Source organism: Mauremys reevesii, linkage group 3 (genome assembly GCF_016161935.1).
Source record: "Mauremys reevesii isolate NIE-2019 linkage group 3, ASM1616193v1, whole genome shotgun sequence".
Lineage (NCBI taxonomy): Eukaryota > Metazoa > Chordata > Testudines > Geoemydidae > Mauremys > Mauremys reevesii.
Genome location: NC_052625.1, coordinates 68872172 through 68891233, shown reverse-complemented (window position 1 = coordinate 68891233; position 19062 = coordinate 68872172). Strand labels below are relative to the sequence as shown.

At 42.8% G+C, this 19062-nt stretch overlaps 1 long non-coding RNA gene across 1 annotated transcript in view; it reads right to left on the bottom strand.

The window, feature by feature from the left end:
- LOC120402103 overlaps positions 1-4417 on the bottom strand; it is a 43123-nt gene extending 38706 nt beyond the window's left edge. Inside the window, exon 1 of the long non-coding RNA XR_005596983.1 lies at positions 4303-4417. This is a non-coding gene — a long non-coding RNA (uncharacterized LOC120402103). The remainder of the gene's footprint in view (positions 1-4302) is intronic.
- Between the last annotated feature and the right edge of the window lie 14645 nt (positions 4418-19062).

Below are 19062 nucleotides of genomic sequence, written 5' to 3'. Positions count from 1 at the left end.
CATTTGGGACTAGAGCCATGCAGAATCAGTTTCTATCTAATCAGTTTGTACCATGCCCATCACTGATATCTTAACACCCTTTAAGTTCTGTATTTGAAGAGACAAATGTATTTTACCATTTAAAAACTAAAACAGAAAAGATGTTATTTTGTTTGTTAAGTGCTAACAGTGTGCTCAGACAAGACAAAAAAGGAGACAATTCAAATGTAATGGGGAAGAACTCAGGGCGATCTGACTAATGATTTTAGGCATTAGGGATCATCCCCGATAAATATATATTTTCCAGACAGACTTGTACAGAAATATTTTCCAGAGTAGTATTGTTGTGAAGAAAGTCATTTTTTTGCCAAAGCTGAGGTAGGCCATCTGATCACAGAATGCATGAATCATTAACAGAAAAAAAATAGAGTACTTGAGAACCAGGAATCTGGCCAAGCAATCAGTGGGACCACTGGACGATTAAGGTGCCAAAGGAGCACTCAAGGAAGGCAGGTCCATTGCATAGAAGCTAAATGAATTATTTGCATTGGTCTTTGCTTCAGAGGATGTGAGGGAGATGCCAAACATGTAAGCCATTCTCTTTAGGTGACATAACTGAGGCAGTGTCTTGGATTGAAGTATCAAGAGGTGGCTTTGGAACAAATTGGTCAAGTAAACAGTAGTGAGTCACCAGAAGGTATTCAACCAAGAATTCTGAAGGAACTAAAATATGAAATTGAAGAACTACTAACTGTGATATGTAACCTATCACTTAAATCAGCCTCTGGCCAGATGACTAGAGGATGGCTAATATAATGCTGATTTTTAAAAAAGGCTCCAGAGGCAATCCTGGCAATTACAGGCCATAAGCTTAACTTCAGTACCAGGCAAATGAATTGAAATTATAGTAAAGAACAGAATTCGGACACACTGATGAACACAATATGTAGGGGAAGGGTCAACAATGCTTTTGTAAAAGCCTCAATCCACTTGAAGTCTTTAAGGGTGTCAATATGTGTGGAAAAGGGTGATCCAATTTTCATAGTGTCCTTGGACTTTGAGGGACCTTGTCAAAGGCTTTCTAAAACGGTTCTTAAGCATAGTAGGCAGTTATGGGATAAGAAGCAGAGTCCTCTCATAGATCAGCAACTGGTTAGAAGACAGGAAACAAATGATAGGAATAAATGGCCAGTTTGCACAATGGAGATGGGAGACCTTGCTATTTACCTAAGGATCTGTACTTGGAGCCATGATGTTCAACATACTAAAATCTGGAAAGGCTGGGGGGGAGCGTGGAGGAAGAGAGTGAAATGGCAAAGTTATCTTGAATGATTTAGTAACATCTGCTAAGTCCGAAACTGACTGAAGAGTTACAAAAGGATCTCACAAAACTGGGCGACTGTGCAACAAAATAGCAGATGAAATCCAGTGCTCATAAATGCAAAGTAGTGCACACTGGAAAAAAATGTCAACTATACATACGAACTGATGGTCTAAATTAGTTATCAAGAAATATCTTGGAATCAAGAATGGTTCTCATAAAACATCTGCTCAGTCTACAGCATTAGTCAGAAAAGCTAACTGACTGTTAGGAACCATTTGATAAAGGATAGATAAGAAAATATCACCACTATATAAATCCATGCTTTTTGCACCCCATGAATATTGCATGCAGTTCTGGTTGCCCCATCTCAAAGATATGATAATTTAAAAGGTACAGAGAAAGGCAACAAAAAAACATTAGGGGTATGGAAGCTATTCCATACAAGAAGAGATTAAAAACTGGGTCTGTTCATCTTAGAAATGATTTGGGGGGTATGACAGGTCTATAAAATCATGAAGTGTGTGGAGAATGTGATTAGGGCAGTGTTATTTACTAGGGCTGTCAAGCTATTACAAAATTAATTGTGCTGTTAAATGAGAATCTATTAGTTTATTTAAATATCTCAGATGTTTACATTTTCAAACATTGATTTCAGTCAATACAAAGTGTACAGGGCTCACTTTATATTTTTTTTATATAAAGTGAATACTGTAAAAGCCCCAAAGAAATGGTATTTTTCAATTCACCTATTGTAGTGCAGACTATTGGTCATGAAAGTTGACCTTACAAATGTAGAATTACATGCAAAAATAACTGTACTCAAAAACAAAACAGTGTAAAACTTGAGTCTACAAATCCACCCAGTCCTACTTCTTGTTCAGCCAATTACTCAAACAAACAAGTTTGTTTACATTTAAGGGAGATAATGCTGCCTGCTTCTTGTTTACAGTCACTTGAAAGTGAGAACAGGCATTCACATGGCATTGTTGTAGCTGGTGTTGCAAGTTATTTATGTGGCAGATGCACTAAATATTCATATGTCCTTTCATCACCATTCTAGAGGACATGCATCCACGCTGATGACTGGTTTTGCTTGACAATGATCCAAAGCAGTGCAGACCAATGAATATTCATTTTTGTCATCTGACTCAGATACCACCAGCAGAAGGTTGATTTTTTTGGTGGTTTGTGTTCTGTAGTTTCCATATCAGAGTGTTGCTCTTTTAAGACTCCTGGCAGCATGCGCCACACCTCATCTCTCTTAGATTTTGGAAGGTGCTTCAGATTCTTAAAACCTAGGATCAAGTGCTGTAGCTATCTTTAGAAAGCTCACATTAGTACCTTCTTTGCATTTTGTCAAATCTGTAGTGAAAGTGTAGATGTGCTGGGTCATCATCCAAAACTGCTTTAGCATGAAATATGGCAGAATGTGGGTAACAGAGCCGGGGAGAATTCTCCCCAAGGAGCTGTTCACAAATCTTAACATGTGATTTTTTTTTTTAAACAAGCATCAGTGTGGAACCATATCCTCTGGAATGGTGGTTGAAGCATGAAGGAGCATACAAACGTTTAGCATATCTGGCATGTAAATAACTTGAAATGCCTGCTACAAAAGTGGCATGTGAATGCCTGTTCTCACTTTCAGGTGACACTAAACAAGAAGCAGGCAGCATTATCTCCCTTAAATGTAAACAAACTTGTTTGTCTGAGTAATTGGCTGAACAAGAAGTAGGACTGGGTGGACTTGTAGGCTCTAAAGTTTTACACTGTTACATAACTGCACTCAAAAACAAATAAAGGTCTACATTTCTAAGTTGCACTTTCATGATAAAGAGATCACACCAGAGTACTTGTATGAGGTGAATTGAAAAACTATTTCTTTTGTTTATATTTGATTGCAAATATTTGCACTGTAAAAGTGATAAAGTGAGCACTGTACACTTTGTATTCTGTGTTGTGATTGAAATCAATATATTTGAAAACCAGAAAAAAAAATCCAAAACTACAGAATACCAACTGAAATTCATTCATTTAGTACTGAAATTAAAACTGCAATGAACAACGATTACATCTTTTAATCATGATTAATTTGAATTAATCATGTGCAATTAAGTGACAGCCTTATTATTTACCCCTCTGCACAATACAAAAAACAGGGCTTCCCAATAGGCAGCAAGTTTACAACAGAAAATAGTATTTCTTCCCACAGTGCATAGTCAACCTATGGAACTCATTGCCTGGGGATGTTGTGAAGGCCAAAGCTATAGCTGTTTAAAAAAAGATTTGGATAAATTTATGGAGAATATGTCCAATCAATGGCTATTAGGCAAGATGGTCAGGGATTCAATGCTGCTGCAAGTGTTCTGAATCCTGACCGCCAGAAGCAGGGACTGAACAGGGGATAATCACTTGATAATTGCCTTGTTCTGTTAATTCCTCTGAAGCATCTGGCACCAGCCACTTTCGGAAGACACAATACTGGGCTAGATGGATCATTGGTCTGACCTAGTATGGCTGTTCTTATGTTACATTCTTATTCACATGGTAGCACAAGATTTCAATCTATTTTCATTTTCCAGAAAAATACACACAAGAACAGTGGTTCTCAACCTTTTGTACTGGTGATCCCTTTCACATAGCAAGCTTCTGAGTGCAACCCCCCTTAAATATTTTAAGTTTTTTCATTTATAACAGCATTATGAATGCTGGAGGCAAAGCAGGGTTTGCGATGGAGGCTGACCCCCTGAGAGAACCCCTGCACAAGAACCATTAGAGAAAGGACAGCCTTGTGGTTAAAGCAGCAGATTAGGAGTCAGAAAAATCTGTCTCTACCACAGACTCATTGTGTGATCTTAAAGGCAGGCTATGAGTGATTTGTTCAAGAGGTGCTGACCATCAGAGAGCTCAGTAACTTCAGCTGGAGTGCTTAGCACCTCTGAAAATGAGGTGCCTAATCTGTGCCTCCATTTCCCCCTCTATAAAATAATTAGTTCACTCACCAGGTTGCTGCAAGACTTAATTCATTGCTTGTAAAGCACTTTGAGATCTCCATATGGAAATGTAAAGTATTACTGTTAGATGATGAAAACCCATCTTGTTGTGCAGGTGTGGCAGTTGAGCCAACAGTCACTGTTTGACAGTTTCCCCTCATAAAACCAATGAAACTTGCCTGAAAGTTAGCTGTACGGGGAGGGTGGTGATTGGTTGAGTTCTCTGATATCACTCCTGGCATAACAAATACTTGCCCTACTCTAGCATTACACTACATGGGTGTAGAGTCAAATTGCTTAGAATTCGAATGGGGGGAAAACAGACTACAAATACCAGTGATGACTGAACCCAGGACCATCCTTAGGCATATGCAGCATATGCAGTTGCATAGGGCACCCAAAAATGTGAGGCACCATTCCCCTCTCTGGTCACAGCTGGAATCCTCTCTTCTCCAATCCCTCCCCCACATGGGGCTGGTGGGCTTCTCCCTGCCCCCCCCCTCCCTCCCTCGCTCCTTAGCTGGCCAGCTGAGGGCTCCAGCCTCTGGTTCTGCCACCCCACCCTGGGGAGCCCAGAGGCACAGCCAATTACTGGTGGCACGGTGGTCCAGCCCACCACCACTCCCAACAGAGTTCCTCCCTAAACCCTCCCTGCCTGCGCTGCTCAATCTCTGACAGGGGCCAGGCTGGGGTCAGGACAGGAGAAGGGAAACTTCCATGGGGGGGGGGGGCGGCATGCCAAGTGGGGTGGGGAGGGACTTAAACTGCCAGTATGCTCACGGTCTCACCCTTCCCTAACACTTACAAATCTGCAGCGCTGGTAGTTGCAGCGCTGGTCGTCCAGCTGTGCAGGGCCAGCGCTGGTGTGTGGCCACACTCACAGCTACCAGCGCTACAGTGTGGCCACATTTGCAGCATTTGCAGTGCTGTTGGGAGTGATGAATTATGGGAAGCTATCCCAGCATTCAAGTGGCAGCAACGTGCTTTTCAAAAGAGGCGGGTGTGGGGCAGTGTGACAGGGACTGGGGGGGGGGAAGAGAGAGTGGATTTTTGGAACTGACACTGTGCAAAATCAGAAAGTTTTCCCACCCCCTTACCGTTAACTGCAAACAGCCTGTATCCAACATACTCTTTCCCCCCTCTGCCCCCTCCCCCCGTTTCTCTCAAGCAAAGCAAACACTCAACCCCTGTGAATCACGCAGGGAGGAGGATCTCATTTGATTGTTCACAGATTGATCACAGCAAACAGGAGCTGATAAGCAGCTCAAAACAAAGAGAGGCTGCATAACAAAACAAAGAGAGTAATTTATAAAAGCATTCTGGGATACACCCTTATACCCTGGAGGCCAATAACAGCGCTGGTGTGTGGCCACACTTGATGACCAGCGCTGCAGCACCAGTGCTGCAATCCTTATTCCCCATGCTGAGTGAGGTGAACAGCCAGCGCTGCAGCCAGGGAGTTGCAGCGCTGGAAGTGCCCTGCAGGTGTGGCCACTTACGGTACTAATTGCAGTGCTGGAAAGCCTCCGCCAGCGCTGCAACTCGCAAGTGTAGCCATACCCACAGTCTCTCACACCCACATACACTCTGCCTCTCATGAGTCTCAGTCCCTCACAGACTGTGTTGCAGTCATGCTCACTGGCTCTGACACACACACACAGACGGACACGTATTGTTATTACTACTTGGTACTTCCTGTCAAAATGGTTGTGGTGAGCCAGGAGTGACTAGGGGCTCAGGAGGTCTGTGGGCTCTGGTAAGATGCAGCTCCCCTGTGACAGCGTGAAGCCTGCCTTGAGCCATTGCTGATGGGTTGGGGTTTCTTGGAGGTCCATGGGCAGGGGTGGTGGCTGTGTCCCCTCGCACTGGGGTCAGTGGTGCTGGCTGGGGACTACCTTCAGTGGAGCATGGGGGCACCAGTTTCACACTGCGTAGGGCCTCAAATCCTAAGGATGGCCATGACTGAACCTGGCAATATTCTAACCAGAGCTCTCAACCTCTTTCCATCACTTCACACTGACAACCGACATTATGGGCTTACATAGATTAGCCAGCCAAGACTTGCTCAGTCTGGTTAAGAATGACAACAATATTTCAGAAGCATTACAGAATGCCATGCTGAGACTGTAAACACTCAACTGATCTGCCCCTTGTCCTTGATTCTTCTAGTCTCCAGCTTCTGTAAGCCTCTTAATTGTGAGGCTCTTATTCTCAGTAGTACATTTAAAGGGTCCCATTAAGCAGATTTTAAAACAACAAATCCATCAGCAGTTTTGGTCATCTCATAAAGCAGCTAAACAGTTCAGGCAGCAAAACTATTTGCTATTTCACATGCCTTCATCATAGAGCTATCAAATTTCTGAATTGCAGGGAGGCAGTTACTTCTAATACCCCAAAGAACTACTGCAATGTTAAGCCGATAAAATTGCTTTAGGCTCACCCATAAATTAGACTCTAGCTCAATCATGCACATTCTTATTTAAGTGCAGGCCGTAGAAACATGGTCCCAGTGTTCCTGAAATACTGGCTAGCAGACTCCTCAGTGTGTGATACAATTAACAGTTTTATTTATGACCTAGACCAAGTAATCAAGTTAAGTTTTGGGTATAAAAGTACAAAATATAGGTTTTGATATACTGTTTTTGGAATGTGAAACTGACGATAGCTCTGTTACATTGGGTATGTTTACATTGTTGTTTACTGTAGCACACTAGTGGGTGCTTGCATGAAGAAAACTTCATAGTGGAAGCATAGATTGTAATGTGCTATGCTAGGTCAGTGAAGTCTTCAAACCAGCCACTTCTGACAGTTATTTTGAAATTGTGAACTCATTTTGATGGGGAGGAAACCTTCCCCACCATTCTCATCTTACAGAGCTGCTCTAACTGCAATTTAGCATGTGTAGACACTTGGACTAACTTCCTGCTGCCTCCTCCAAGCTTCTCTCTTGAAACCTGGAGGGAGAAGCACAGGTTGCATGGAGGTTACTACAGGTGGGGAATAATTTATAGGCAATACAAACAGGAATTCACTACTCCCACTCCTTGTGCTGGCTCAGCCTCAGCCACCCAGCACACTGGGAGTGTCAGTGTGACTAATTCACCCATCCCCAACTCATTCCTAGCCATCTGCTTCAGAAGGTGGAGTAACCTGATGTTTAGTGCAGTTACATGTGTGTACGTAGACCCCAAGTCTAGCTAGTTTAAACAGAGGCCTAAGGGTTCTCTGCATGTATGCTGTGATAGATTAAAACAAATACTTTTGCTGGACATTAACACCACAACTACCATTTTTTAAGAATGATAACACACAAGCACCCAAAACCAGAGAGAGACAGATTGAAGGCACAACTCACCCCACCTTACCATTTGCAGTCTTCAGATGTCTGCTGCTATGCCTGGATGACACACTTCCCTATGGAGCCCCTTAGTCTTCAAGAAGCACCAGGAACAAACCCTGAAATGTAAAGGGATGGACAACAATTCTAACAGTTTTCAGTGCACCATACTTACTTCTCTTTATGGCCCTACATGGGCGCATGCCCCAAGACAAAACAACCTCCCCCCCCAAAAATAGCCCTAGGTATATTCTGACACCATAACTTGAGTCCCTTACTCAGTAACTCCTCTTCAATCAAGTAGAACAGCTTGAGGAGTATTAATCAACCTAAGTAAGGGTGAATTGGGCCCTAAATAATTATATACAGGTAAAGAAACTTAAATTTTGCAATATTCAGGTTTTGTTTGGTATATTTGGCAATATACCAAATATGAAATCATTTATTACCTACATTAACTTATACAATTGAATATTAACTGTTGGCACATAGAAGGAAATACTTCTGAAAATGGTAGTTTAGCTGTGTTCTAGGTAGGAACGAAAATATGTATTGGACCCTCCATTTCTGGACACTCCTGCACTGTGCTAGAATAGTCTTCAGGAAAAGTTGAAAGTTATATTGCTTCATTTCCAGCCTTGTGTTGAACAGGCAGTGGTGCTGGAACACTTTAAGTAGGGGTAAGTGGAGTGCAGCACCCCCAGTCCACATCCTATGCTGCCTCCTAGAGCTGGGGCTGGGAGCAGAGCCATGGCTTTGTGGAGCGGGGAGACACATGGATGGGGGAGACACATGGATGGGGGTAAGGAGGCCAAGGCTGGGGCCCGCAGCTGGGACCCTGGGCAAAATCAGCACCCACTGCATCTCTAGTTCCTGCACCTATTCAACCAGGCTGTAAGGCATGATGATCTCCATGTTAGAATGTTTTACTAACTAGCATAAAACTAAAGAAAAAAAAAGTCTAGTCTAGACAAAAACCCACACACTGCCTTTAACTTGTGCTAAGCTAGTCGAGTTAAAGCTTAAAGCGAGTCCAGGCTTTAACTTTACCTTTAACATATAAGATGGGCATGTGCCTTGACATGCACTGATGTCACACCTTTAAATCCTACTGCAGGCAAGAAGGTCAAGGCCTGGGGGTGTAGGAGATTGGGGTAGTTGGACTCTAGGACACATTAAACCATTGCTCTAATATAGAGAAAGGTGAGGCCAAAACACAGCTCTGCTTTATCTGCTGAGCAGTGCCAACTGATGCTCTTTGATGCCTACCACCAGGGAGAGCTCTAATTGTGTTCATTGTCCTACACTGGACATTTTCCTCTTTCTGCTCTCCTGTCCCTCCCGCCCCCCCATCCCCCTAAGAAACTAAATCTATGTGGCTTAACAAAGAGAAGGTTAACGGGTGATTATAGTCTATAAGTACCAACTTGGACTCTTCAGTCTAGCAGAGAAAGGTATAACATGAGTCAATTACTGGAAATAAGGAATAATTTTTTTTAAGAGTGAAGGTAAACAACCATTGGCTGATTCTCCATCACTAGCAATTTTAAAATTAAGATTGGTTTTTTTTTGTTTTAACATTTGCTGTAGGAATTATTTTGGGGAAGTTGCATGACCTGCCTTATACAGGAGGGCAGACTATAGGATCACAGTGGTCCCTTCTGGCTTTGGAATCTATGAAGGGCCCCATTTTCCAAAGTGGCCACCTGAAACGGCATGTGTAAGTTCTACACACACACACACAGCCCTTTTTGATGTCATTACCTACTGCCTATGTGATCTTGGCCTAAATACCCCTATTTGCCAAAGTGGAGTAAAACTGAATTCCACTTTCAAATTGAGATCACATTTATAATACCCGATTTTCAGATGTAAATGAGAAGAGCATGTGCTCAGCACCTCTGGAAAGGCAGCCAATATTATCTTCTCTCCCTAATGCAGTCGAACAGCTTATTTGCTTTTCTGACTACAGCTACACATTGAGCAGATGTCTTCAGTGACCTGTCCATGATGATAAAGTCAGAGTGCTACTTTAATTTTGCTATAGCAAGTGGCACAAAGCAGGTAAGAGAATAATCAGCCATTAAGGGAATTAAGGCATGGGATGAGTAAATAGCTTTTTTGGGGGGGATGGGTGGTGGGAGGGGAGAAGTCAGTGGAGAGGTTTGTATGAAACAAAATAAAAAACGTAAACAAACAGCAACAGATAGAAAAAAGGTTAAAACTAATGAAAACACTAAAAAGGAAACTAAGTGATAACATGAAAACTTTGCTTTCAACCAAGAGCAAAGATTATATAAAAGCAGGAAGAAATTGCTGTCAGAAAATAAACAGAAAAAAGTAAAGTAATAAAGCTGTGAAGAGAGTAGAATGTTTTAAGCAATGTCTTCGCCTGGAAAATTTGTAGTTGGATCTACCCCTTGCTACATAAAAGTATAAAGATGTTAATCGAATGCAAGCCAATAGTGTTGTCTTTCTAAGTCTGCAGGCAGCCTGGAACAGTAACTGAGTGAATTTCTCCACTCATCTCAATGTGGTATAACATCTGGAACCCAGAAAAGATGGTAGTCTTGTGAGCTCTCACTGATAATCATTTTATCAAACACTGATGCTACTCTGTCACTGAGACAACTCTAAATTGCCCTCCATGTGTTTCCTCCTCACTTGCCAAAGTCTCTGGCTTCCCTTACCAACAACTTCTACAACAGTTGTACACTTTCAGTACAAAACGGACAACAAAAATGGAAAAATCTGTGGGGCAGGTTAAAATAGATTGCATTTAATTTCAAAAGGCTGCTGTACCAAAAGTACTAGTCAGTTTCATGATCAGTTAAAAATCCATTAAAAAAATGGAAACAAACAAGAAAATTCTATGGCAGATTTATCACATGACATGCTACATAAACCAGGATCTTTGCTGCAGAATGCAGGTTCGTCTTGGTGCTATGGAGTATATTGGGCTTGACTATTATCTGCTTTCCTGTGTCTTCACTGTTGCAGTAAAAGCAACAACTCCTGTTGGTTCATGAGATCCAATCCAGCAAGTTCTATCAATACAGCCTTTATTCCACAAAGGGACAACTGACATGATGGTTTGAAATATGTTTCTGAATGTTTGAAATAAGCACTAGAAGCAAGTATAGTACATATTGAGATCATGTAAAATTCTCAACAGCATATCAAGGGAGTCAAGTTAAGATAAATGCATTTGTCAGCCAAGAAAAATGGTTTCTAAATAGGGGATACGTATTCTTGGCTTTCGCTTTTCTTCTGAAAACTGGCAGCACCATTTTGCACCATTTGGGGTTTAATGCAGTCTTATCAGGCAAGTCACTTAAGCCTGAATTGCATTAATAAAGTCTGAGGTAATGAGAGCACAGTTAACCACCCCAGACTGACTGGGGGGCGGAGGGAAGATTACTGCAGACATGAAGGCTGCATTAACCATATCATTTACATGTTTCTCAAGAGAAAGTATGATCTAAAAAAGGTCCTGATTTTCTTAATGCTGATGCAGCAAGTTGTTCATGGCCAGCAGGCAGACATAGCAAGCAATAAGAAGTAGCCCATGCGCACATAAAAGGGAAAGGAAAAGAATTTGCATTTTATCAGCAAAGCAAAGATCTCAGAATGTAGCACTAGACCTTTTATAAGGCATGAGGGTGATAGCAGAGACAACTCAATAGGAACAGAGATAGATGTGGGTATACTCAAGTCTAACAGTGATAACATGAATGATAACAGAAGTGTGTGATTTTTCTATTAGCTGTACATTGTATCCACATATATGGAGGTGATATCCTGCTGACAAATTCTAATAAATTGTGACAAGATAATACTGGTCAGCCCCTGTCTGAATGCTCGTTATGAAGGGAAACTTATACTCCCAGATACTAAATCAGCATACGGAAGATCATATAGCTTTTAACAATAGTTTTCCTGTTAGTACACAGGACCCATGTAGAGCTGGGCCTCCTTCTCAGGGTCTGGTGCTCAGGGATGTCTTTGCTTAATTGAAGACGTTGATCAGTAATACCACAATGGAGTCAGATTCATTACAACTTTGTCTCATTAGATAGCCGTGACAGCAACCCACAAACAATTCCCATTCTCAGACCCAGCCAGTTTTCTGGAATATGGTTCAAAGATAACTATTGCCGTGCAGTTGAAAGTGTGTCAGACAAGTGAGCCTGAACCTCTGCCAATCACCTTTAATTTGATCACTGGGATTGCAAGTTTACAGTTTCAGAGCTGGAGGCCACCTGAGGCCCTCTTTCAAACAAGCAATAGCCCTGGGAATAGGATTGCATCAGGGAGTGAATTTAGGCTGACCAGACAGCAAGTGTGAAACAGGGGGTGGGGGAGGGGGGTAATAGGAGCCTATACAAGAAAAAGCTTCTATATCAGGACTCTCTATAAAATCGGGACATCTGGTCACCCTAAGCACATCAGCCCAGATGCAAGGCGGCACTGCATCTTCTAAAGGAAGCCGTTTCTGAGAAGGACTCTACTGTGCAGGGGAACAAGCCTGGGCAAGGTCAGGATGCTGTAAGTGTTGAGATTGTTATATGTGGGCAAAGTAACACACACCTAATACAACAATGTTGTAAGAGCAGCCTTACGTGTCAGCCAATGCTGAAATTATTCACAAGCTTGAAGCTACGAGAAAGCTGCCAAACGTGACACTCAGTTTACGTGAGCAAGCAAGAAGAGAAGGGTTCAAATGCAAAGTGTAGATGATGAATGTCAGATTGTCCCCAGAAGAAAACCCAGCCTGGGCCAGAATGCCTTGACATTTTAGGCATTCGGCTAAACAAGTTTCAGCAGATTTGACTGCTTAAGGGTTGGGCCCCAAGCAGAGCCCATCCATGGGAAAACAAAGGATCAGAGAGGCCTCAAAACATTTCAGAGTTAATCTCACATGGGGAAATTCATAGATTCCAAGGCCAGAAGGGACCACGGTGATCATTTACGCTGACCTGTTTAGCACAAGCCATAAAACTTCCCCCAAATAATTCCTAGAACAGATCTTTTAGAAAAATATCCAGTCTCAATTTAAACTACAACCTTCAGTGCTTAGGAAGTCATTGTATTAAAATACAGATGTTTGTGTTATTGTATGTGTGAGCTTCAAAGGATTTTTGGGGACATATGTATTAAGTGGCTTTCTTAGGAATCACTTGAGGTGATGGGAATGTAAATGGCCTACCGCCTAAAATTCCATCATTTCAAATCTGTGCCTTCAGCAGAAAACCCATTGTTTGGCTGATTAGCTATTCACAGTCCCTTCAAAGGCCCCAACTACATAAATGCATGACTCAGCCTATGATTTAGTTCAGTTCACTAAGTTATAGGTTGCCAGACTGATCTGTAGAGTACTGGTGGTATGGGAAGCACTTGCTGGTGGTCCATGAGCACTGGCTGCTTTTATGATGCTAGCTCCAACTCCTCCCTGTTTCCAGCAAACATATGTTCAGTACTTTCCCACCTATACAATAGCTGTCATTGCAGCAGGGATGTTATAGGATAGCAAATGGCAGGTGTGATGTCCACAAGATAATCATATGCTTTGCATTATTAAGAGATTTGAAACCCCCCTGCTCTACACACAAAAAATGCATTTTGTACTGGCAAAAGAATCACTCCATGACACCCATACAACAAAGCGTTCCAGAGGTTTTGGGCACAGAGGTGTCCCCCTTCCCCCACAAAATACACTTTCATAGGGACCTGTGTCCCTGTTATAATGCTGTAATGTTTTCTTGGCTTCTCTGGTTGATCTTGAATATGCCTGAAGGATGCTAGGAGTCATCGTAAAGGGTTAATGGCCGGTCATCTCTGATTTAGCACCATAGCCTGACACAAAATCCAAAGGATGCCTGCATCTTTATGGTATTGTGTTTAAAAAAAAATTTTTTTTTGGGGGGGGGTGGATAAAATTGTTTTACAAAACTTTTTTTTTTTTTACCAGGAACAAAACAAACTCATAACATGTAGTTCTCAGTTATAGCAACAGATGTGCACTGACATTTATAGCTCTCTCTCTCCCTCCTTCCCACCCTCTTCCCCAAGATCACTGACTTACAGTATTGCCAGTGTCCTGAATTTCTGTGCTTTCAATGAGGGCTAACTCTCAGCACTTACCCGCTCAGCTGGCAGGCAGGGGCTACTCCCATTTAAAAGCCTAGGTTCATAGAACTATGTCAGCTGAGGAGGACAATGCTGTGCATCAGCTCAAGGTGGCCCAGAAATTCAGGACACAGGAAAGAGTGCAAGTGAATGATTTTTATTGCTAACTTTAGAGCTTTTATATTTCTCACACAAAGACTCCTCATAGCCATTCTAAACAATGGCTGGAGGCAGCCACAACTACACCTATGATTGAGTGAGTCACACCAAGCTCTCTCTTTTTCATAAAGGCTGACATTCATTGGAGCTGATTAACTGCTACTCTAGTTCAGTGGCACCATTGAAATCGGGTGAGTTGGACCTGTCCATTGCCTCTTTCCTTTATCGTTTTCCTTATTGTGAAATTAAGGCCATCTTGATTGAAAATCCATGCGTCTCACTTCAAACCAGAACACTGGCCAGTAGTGAGAAAGAGCTGGATTAAAGAATTTTGGGCCCAGTGCACTATGGAAATTGGGATTTCCCCACCTTCCCTGGAGTGGGAGACACTTGGAGGGGCAGGCCCTGCCCCCAAGGTGAGAGGTCTGGGGAAGAGGGTGTGCAACATTGAATTCTGCTCCTGGGGTGAGAGGCAGGACAGGAGATCGAGCTCACCCTGCATGCACTCCAGAGCAGTTTCTGTCTTGTGGGGCTGTGCTGGCTCCCTGTGCTGGCCAGGTGACTCTCTCTACAGCATGCAGGGAGAAACTACAGTATGTCACCTGCTACACCACTTCGATTTGGGCCAGCCTCTCCATCAGCTTGGTCAAGCCTGGTTGGGGTGGGCCCCCTGCCCTGAGATAAGAGGCCCTCTGCAAGTGCACTTAATGCACATAAGTTTCTACTCACCAGACCTGGATTCACCAATAAAAACAAATTTTTGCCAGGGAAATATAAAAATATCCTAATTTTCCTGAAATAGGAACAACACATTTTGCACAGCTTTTAAGTTCCTAACACATTATTATTTTTCATGACATGCAGTAACAGCTCTGACTCATAAATTTTAGATATATGAAGATAATTTTCAGAACAGGTAGTTTCCTAGCAGCAAATAAGGACTTGAAAGTGTAGTAGCTCCTTCAGATGATTAATATGATCCCAATACATAGATGTACAGTTTACTGTGATTTTATTTTAATAATGGGATTATGCATGCCCATTGGCTGACATTCAAAGGTGAACATCATCACTATTTTTTCTTTAACAATAAACTATTTTCCATATACCAGATGAGCAAGTCCATGGGTGTGAAGCACCCTAATTAAGGTGAAAATGTCTGATTTTCACAGGTGTCTAAAGGAAGTTTGGTGCCCAATTCCTATTGAATTCCATAAGAAGGCACAAGTGGGTATGTGACAGTACTACCTGTAGCACACTGGTCACTTCAGTAATTGCAAAACAGAGAAGACTACTTAATTGCCTCCAATTAACCTTGATACTTGGGGGCAATGACTGGACTAATGGAATAATTAGCACAACAAAGGGAGTGTAATGGGATGCATGCACCTCTCACAAGCACCCCCCTTCTCAGTGCATGTGCTTGCACACACACTCTTTGCTGTGGGTCTTCATACAGTCTGTATGTGAAATAAAGACAAAGCAAGCCCCATTCCAGGGTACAAGTCCAACAGAGGCCTGTCTCAGTTCCCTCTATAATGTCTCTCTCAAGTTGCCCCTGCTCCAGAACAGAGAAGTGTCCCCTGGCTCCCTCCCTGGAAGCAATGTCTTTGCCCTCTTAGGGCCTTTCTGGCTACAGCTCTCCAGCTGGGCCACTATGGTTCAGTTTCCCTTTGAGGTGCCTCAAAGTCTAGGCTGGTGGGGAAGGATACCCAGGATTGCCCTCTACTCTGGGACTCAGCCCAGAGACCATATAGATAGCAACCCTGTCACATCCCTTTATCTAAGCCACACTGCTGCTCTAATTCCCTGGGTCACTTCCCCGTGGCTCCAGCACAATCATCACCCTTACTTCAGGGTCTTGTCCTGGTGGAGCCCCATCAGCCAGCCCAGCACTCCTGCTTGCTCTCCCTGACTTCTGGCAGTACTGCCCTGTCCAGGGTCCTGCAGCTCCGGCCAGCCAGGTACACTATCCACTCTCCTCCAGGTCTAACAAAGAACTGATCTCATTCTGGCCCTGCAGTTCCTCTTATACAAGCCTTCTGGACCCTGATTGGCTGCTTTCCACACAGCTGCTCTAGGCACCTTGGAGCACTCTCTACTGCCCTTTTCTGGAGCAGGATGTGGCAGGGCCAAAAGGCCTCCAGCAGGGGGCTTACAGACCTGTCACGGGAAGATATATAATTTGCCAGAACAGGAAGTATGGGAGGATGCTCAGAAAGTAAGCCGCATGTGGCAGAAAAAGCTGAGTGGAGGGCTTCTCTTGACAGAGATCTGTATTATGTTTTGTGGTGCTGGGAATCTAAAAATTAAAGATATACATGAGGAAAAGAAACAGACTGTGTGTATATTGTAAGAGGAAATCCAAATAGGCCAGGCAACACAGCACACTAGATAGCTGAGGGAGTGCCCCATGAAACAGTGCAATCCAATACAGTAGAGAATGTGATCAGACAGTCCTACAGGCTGGAGGTCTTTGTGGCCACTGATTTGGCCTACGTCTGTTTCTGGATGACTGATTTGAGGTACTTTTGGAAATGTGGCTGATAGGCAGACAGATTGTCTTTCTGTAATGTTGAACACCATACTGCATCTTTTGTGTTATAGGGGCTATTAATCTACCATGATAACTCACTTTTGATATATACAAATCACTGTTCCCCATTTTAACCTGTTAAAGTGCAGATGTCCCTACGTTGTCAAGTCCAAGAATTAGATCAAAGTTGAGAGTGTCCAGAGTAACTGGTCACATAATAACTAATTTAAACAGGTGTCCTGCTTATGGTAATAGTTCTCCTTATGGCAAATAGGGTCTAGCACTCACTGCTATGGCTGGATTATGATTAGGTTTTAGCATTGCCTCAATAAATTCAAGGATTCCTGGACCCTGCTTCTGAACATCATCATGCTGAGCATTAATTGGCACAAATTTCTCAGCATTTGGGTTTAGCTCTACATGAGAAATATCATTTATCTCTCATCCAGCTGTCATCCTACTGTGTGTCAATTACTGCAACATCCTTTTCTCTGATCTTGACAAATATAATCTTGCCTCGCCCATCTCCATTCAAAATACTGGTACAAAGGTCATTTCCCTTGGCCATCACTTTGACCACATCACTCCCATCTTTGAAACTCTCCACTGGCTCTCCCTTCTCCACCACATTAAACATAAGCTGCTGGTCTTTGCTTTCCAGGTCCTTCACAGCTTATTCCCACCCTATTCATAATCTCTCATGCACTAGTGAGATGTTACTCCTGCAATCTACTGGACACTGATGCCAACCTCTACTCTCCACTTGTTAAAATTTTCAAACAAACACCTTCATACTTTTTCCCAGGCTACCTCTCATGGTTGGAGAACCCTCCCTGCCCCGACTCCAGTAAACATTCTCAGATCTATCTCATTATCCTCCATCAAATCTGTCCTTAAACCTCTCCTTTGCTATGATGCCTAGAAAAAAAACCTTGACAACAGTTAGGCCACTGGTGTGCTGAGACCACTGCCTATCACGCTGCCCAGTATTGTCTCACTCTTTTTTGTACTCCCCCGTCTGTCTGTATCTACCTGTTGTGAACTGTCTTATACTCACATTTTAAGTTCTTTGGGGTAGGAGCCATCTTTTTGTGGTTGTATATGGTCTATGACTAAGGCTTCAAGACTAAGGTTTCTAGACTAAGGCTTTTAGGGGAGAAGGATAGCTCAGTGGCTTGAGCATTGGCCTTCTCTAAACCCCATGTTGTGAGCTCAATCCTTGAGGGGGCCACCTAGGGCAAAATCAGTACTTGGCCCTACTAGTGAAGGCAGTGAGCAGGACTCAATGACCTTTCAGTATCCCTTCTAGTTCTATGAGTACTACTGACAATAATGAATAATATCTATGGACAGTTCTTGGCCTTCTTCCATTTGATGTTTGTTGGATAGACATAGTGCATTGTCACAGGCACTGGAATAAACTTCACATGTCTAGGGAGCCAAAATAAATCAACATCTGTAAGGCAAGCTCTGTAGAAGCATTCTGGTGGGACTCATTTTCCCCCCCAAATTATACCATGTATGCTAGTTTAATTTGCCTTTCCACAATGTGGCCCATGGGTTCCCAGCTTCCTGTCAATTTATTTTTACCCTTAGGCTTTGTCTACACTTATGACAGCATGTAGGATATATGTAGCTATAGGTGGCAGCAAAAGGCTCTGGCAGAGAGGGAGGAAATGGGAAAGAGTCTAGCAGCTCCTCACTGAGGAGCCTTTCCCTGCTGCCTCAGCCTTTCCCTGCTGCTGGAGTCTTTCACCTGCAGTGGGGAAAGGCTCCAGCAGCCAGTAGGCAGCAGGACACTGCACTGCCAAAAAATAGCAGCATTGACACGGGAGGCAGTTTTTCTACATGTAGATAGCCCATGTAGGGTATATACCCTAGGAGTTCAGGAGCATTTCTACTTGCTTAAGCAGTGTTTCACCATCTACATTGCAATTTAAACCTATGTTAGCTGGGTGTGCCATGTTTGTACTCCACCCATAGCTGCGAGTGTAGACCTACCACTATTTATTGTCAGCTTTTGTATCAGTGGTCTCTCTCTTTGGAAATGTGTGAACTCTTGATTCATTCATCCCACTGCTTATTGTTACTGCTGGGCTTTTCTCTGCTTTTTCAGTAGCCAGTGATATGCATAAAAGCCTTTTCTGTAATTTTTTTACATAGTTTTGATGGTTAGCAGCTGAGTGACCTGTACAGAATATCTAATTCTCAAACATAAATCATTAGGGAAAAGAAGCTGCTGCTCACACCACCAGGAAGTACAAGCAGAATCCAGGTGCATTGTTGCACATACAACCATACACATGAAATAATGTTCTTATATACTTGCATCAAGCAGCCCACTTCTGGTACTTCAATCCCAGCATATGGTTAAATATATCAGCCCAAGGGTAACCCAGCTGAACAAGAGTAGTGAAGGTGCTGGATACTAGAATAGATAGATAGCAATACCAAATCCTAAAATAGATAGAGATATATAGATTGATTTGATACAGCTCATCTATTAACTTAGATGCAAAATTAATCCCTTGGCCACTGTGGGAATCCATAAGTGGTTTATGTAGTTCAGAGGTGGCTGACTTGATGAACTGGGAACAGAGCATTTTTG